Source organism: Morone saxatilis, unplaced genomic scaffold, assembly GCF_004916995.1.
Source record: "Morone saxatilis isolate NCDOM2014 unplaced genomic scaffold, NCSU_SB_2.0 Contig8, whole genome shotgun sequence".
Taxonomy (NCBI): domain Eukaryota; kingdom Metazoa; phylum Chordata; class Actinopteri; family Moronidae; genus Morone; species Morone saxatilis.
Window position 1 is genome coordinate 15,796,363 of NW_023340257.1, and position 5,466 is coordinate 15,801,828.

A 5,466-nucleotide genomic window follows, 5' to 3' on the forward strand; every position below is an offset into this window, starting at 1 on the left:
TAGCACCTGTATGCTGCTACACAACCTTGTGAAGCTCAAAAGCATTTCCAATTTTTGTTCTCAGATCTAATATTCGAGGCAGGTATGTGGTTTTGTACTACTTACTTTGCATTATGTAAACCTATTGTTTTGTTTGCCACTACTTTAGAATAAGCATGGCACAAACTCATGTCTTCAAATATCTTGTTTTGTCCAACCAATAGTCCAAAATCCAAAGACCAGCTAACCGATTCATTAACTAATCATTGCAGCTCTAGTGCTGAGCTGTTGTTTTTGGAGGAAGATCATCTATAATCTATAACAACAAAAATACACCGGTATCGGCACTGGCTATCGGTCAAATTGTTATTTTAATTGTAGTATTACCAATAGAACCCTGTGCTCCTCGACACAAAGGTCAGTTGGCAGGGGACACAAGAATAACGGGAATGAAAGGCGTATGTGTTACATCAAGTGATGCCTCAATGTGAAACCTAAATGGTGAAGTGGCAGAAATAATTAGTTATGGAAAGTCTGTCAAAAACAAGTAATAACAAAAATGAAAGTAAGGCAAAGGATTAAAACAGCACCATTAAGCACCAAATCTGGTGAATGGCAGCTCCTCTGAGAGCCAGCTTCAGATGAAGATGGACTGAGGCATACCAACAAAGGTACACGCTCATACACCAAGATCATCAAAGCGAAGTTGAAGCCAGACATCAAATTTCCTGAGCAAATTGTTGCTTTCATGATAATGTGCATGTGTAAGAGATTACTCAACACAACACAAACTGAACACATTTCTCAACATCATGGATCCTCCCTTTTAAGTTTCTGTAGACTTTTAATTTGGTTTCTTTGAAACGACCAGCTCTTCTCATCATATGATAGAAGTTAGGGGACACCTTTGTTTTTCTAATCTAAAAACTGCTTAAGTAAATATATGTTTACCTATATGTTTAAGAGTAGATTTCTTGACGAAAAATTGACACTCACACTCTTTTTTAGCTGAATATATTCCACATCTTACTGTATATCACATCAGATTTTGCATTTGTTGTTTTCATGTGAACCCACCTGCACATAAATTCCAAGGTGAGAGGAAGGAGGGGAAATACTGCAGGAGAACAAAGCTATTCGTTTTATTGCACATAAATCAATGTCCGCTTGACATCAACATGTGCACACACAAAGGTGTTTTAGGAATAGCATTCCTGCTGTTTTTGCTTTGATGTTTCATTATGGACGCTATTTCCTCAATAAAGACAAGAATTCAGAATCATTTGGAATCAGCACGAACACATACACATACACACACTCACACACACACACACACACTCACGCCTAAAAAATATTTAGGCATAAGACCTGGAGAAAAGAACAACCAGACAGACACAAAAACAGAACATTTACTTCAAAGAAAACCTTAGATCTATTCAACAGGCTTGTATTGACAGTTATACTGCAGTAACACGCACTTTGCTTTGAATCTATAGCATATACAATATGTTGGTTTTCATTTCTGTAACATGCTTGCTGAAAACAAGGATAAATGGCCCAAATGTAAATTTTGTGCCATATTTCTTTGTTTAGTGGAACACGGTAGAATTTGGGATTTGTGTTACAAACTCCAGAATTTTGACAGGACCATCATCTGATTGAAAGTAACTGAATAATGTCAGTCAGCCATCTGTCATCAGTACTCCTGAATAGTTATAAAAGGTTCCCCCTTTTACATACAATAATAATCCCAGCTGTGTACATGTACATGTGAAAATCAGTGATTTGCCTGACGGTTTAACTGGGTGGTGTGCAGTTTAGATGACAAAATCCCCAAATGTATAAACTGGTCAAATAATCACAGAATATGGGCGAAGACAGCCAAAACAAGACATATCGAAACTTACAAAACAGGAAAGAAATTAGTTTTTTGGAAAAATAGTGTGCGGGAGTACTGAATTACTCGAAAACTTGACTCACTTGGAATTAAATCATTGTTTTTGTGAAAACAGTGACAGGACCCAAATAAGACATTTTGAAACTTATAAAAGTGAAAGAAAATAGTTGGTGCACAAGTGTAGGAATCATGCAAAACCTATATTAGAGATCAGAGCTTAGGGCAGAGTGAGAGTGACAGGTACACATACTGAAGGCCCTATTTGCACACCCAGGCACAGAATAGCATGGCCCTATAACTATTTATAGTAAGAGTAATAGTTTAGAAGGATTGCATCATTGTGACTACACTGCTAAAATAAAAGTGAAGACCCCAGTGAAGAGCCCAATAAAGAAAATGATGGTGATGTGCTTCCATATATTGTCAATGCTCCGTAACAGAGATGGCAGGATGTCAAAAGTACCATATATATACTGTAGAGTTATAGGGCACAGAGCAGGTGCACGCTGTGTTTCCATTATGTGAGTATCTGTCTGTCTTTTGTAGGTGAGGAAGAAAAACTGCAGTGAGGAAGTTGTGACCTTTTTGAGGTTTTGTGTCTACAATGTGGAAGCTTGGCCTAGAAGTTTAGGAGTGCTGCAAATCATGCTTTGATTAGTTTTGTTTTAATGTACTCTGCTGTTGCTATAGTGTATTTTCCCCATTTTGGCTAGCTTGTAGACATTTTGTTTAAAAGACAACCTTTTGGTGTGCTACTTTGGTTTAATGCTTATGTGTTAATTCCAGTTTCATGAAGCTGAAGTTTTGTTAAGACAGATTACTGGTAATATTGTTGCTTTGTAGCGGTGGGCCACATCTTGTCAGACACTAGTGATGAGCTTTGGTATACATTGAGCTCAACACTACGTGTACTTTGGGTGTGGAAGTTTACCTTTGACTATACTGACCCTACTCCTCACTTTCTTTTGTTCCTGCAAGAACGAAATCTGCCTTTTGAGGTGGGTACTGTTTACACTCACATCAAGTTCACAAACTGCCATGTACCAATGACTGCATGACTATAACAATGAGGTCAGGACTTTGTTGTTGGTCCATCTGGCGTATGCTTTATTTTTCTTTTTCTTTGCTTTTCTTTGCTTTTTTGTATTGCACGTTGGAGGGGTCATTTTTGCCTCATTGTAGTTGGACAGGGACAGACAGGGCACAGGGGAGAGTAATGGGTATGACATGCAACAAGGGTCGCTATGTTCACTCTCAAATCTGGCACATGGCATTTTCCATGTGGACCCATGGACCAAAGCACAATATATGACAAAAATTTACAATGTTACAAAAATACCTAGATGAAACAGTGCATAAAATGACCAAATAATGAGAAAATATTGACAAAGACAGCCAAAAAAGACGAAGAAAAAAGATTTCTTTTGGGCAAAAACGTGAGTACTAGAACAACTCTAAATTAAATAAATGTTTCCAGGTTACAAGAAACAGTGACGGGTCCAAATAAGATGCTGAAACTTTTCCAGTGTCTTGAAACTTGTCTGCAAATTTGTAGGAAAATTGGTGAAGAAGGTACACGCACTGAACCAACACTCACTATTTGAACTGCATGGTCATAAAACTATTTATAGTGAGAGTAATAGTTCATCATTGTGACAAAAATACAATGTAAGACCCCCGTGAAGACCCCAATGAAGAAAAACATTTACTTTCGAATGATGTAATGCTTGCTGACATGAGATGGCAGGATGTCAAAAATATAACATAGTAGTTATAGGGCGCCGAGCAGGTGCAGACTGTTTCCATTCTGTGAGTGCACATGCTTTTGACTGCAACTGCTAACATCTCACATGATAGGTGTGATTCCAAAACAGCTGACTCACAATCTGTACGGCAACTAAGGGAGACAAAGAGACAGAGAGAGGGAGAAACTGCGAGCAAAGCTTACATTAAACTAAACTTCACAGAGTCCCATTCACAAAAAGTAGTTCACACATGAATACTTTTCCTGTTACGTTCTGACCTCTGGTGGTTACACATGACACTACAGGCAGAATTAGCCCTAACCTGCAATGAAGGAAATAAGCCACAGGGTGGGGGGAGATGACAACAACAGACAGATACTTTCCATGATGCTGTCTGAACATCTGCTGCCACAAGGATATAGATGAACCTAATGACAACGACTGTGTTCTTTGTCTGAGAAAAAACAGCTCGCCAGTCAGATACAAATCCTTTACAGAGTAATGTTAATAAAGGTCTTTACTAAAGTAGCTTGGAGTAATTTAAATATTCAACCAGTTCAATAGTTATACCAAAACCATTTCCACTTCAGCCCATGCAGCACATTTATGAGCAAAACTTTCAAGACTTTTTTGTGACTTTTCAAGTACAACCTAAGTACATGAATAAATTGTGTGTATGACTGCATTTCCCTCATGGTACAAATATTAATCTACCAAGCTATGTGTATGTGTGTGTGTGTTGTGTTGTGTGTGTGTGTGTTGGTGTGTGTGTGTGTGTGTTTTACCTTCCAACTGATGGCATTATTCAAACATATCAAACTCTATTCAAACCATCATTTAGGCTCACTGCCGCACATGGAGGGGAAGAACGTAGTAAAACAAAAATGCTATCCATATCAAGTAGAGCTACGTTACATCAACGGCTGCAAAGAATACATTTGCCCGTTATGTTACATTATGTGGAAGGTTATCCACACAAGAATATTGAAAAAGCACCAAATATTAAAACATTTCGACTACAATGTATTTGAACAAACTATATCACAACAGTGGTCACATTATATATTAAAACCGAACATTAAACAGAAACCTATTATTCTCACAGATTACGTTTGAATCCCCCTTGGACTATGACAACGTGTCCTGTATGGTTCATATTTCCAGTCAGGCTCCAGGAGTGTGCAAAGGAGAGGAGAAAGTGTAAAGAGTGCTCCAGTAACAGCAGCCAGAATTTGATGCATTGTCTCAGGGTGCGTTTGTCTGACCCGAATGCATACATGTTTGGCTTATCATTATATATACATGAGTGTGCGTTACAGAGTACTACAACACTACTACAGTCTTGTACTACAAGACTATGTTCCACTGAGCGAATTTACCCCATTACTAAAGTTTGTTTATGTGTGTAAAATGAACACCATGTGTGTTTCTGTGCCAGTGTCTGTGTCTCTTGATGGACCACTTATTTTGACAGAGCCTGTCAAGAGGGTGATTACTGAAAGGGTCAGACTGACATGCATGTTTCCGTTGTGTTCCTGCTCCTACTATGAGTCTCACAAAGCCTCAATTTGTTTTATATTAACAATAAATTATGCAACTATGAGGAATAGGGCGCAAATTCAATGTAAATGATCAGTGCCTCTATTGACTATTGTTTTGACTAAATGAATAATCGTTCAGTCAGTAGTAAACTATTAGAAAACTATACAAAGCATAAAGTCTGACCAGAAGAACAGTCTAAGCCAAGGACTTCAAATTGGCAGGAAACCTAGATATTTTGTTGGTGCAGAGACTAAAAAAGATGAAGAAAAAACAATGTGATGATAATGTTGCTCCATGTCTGCT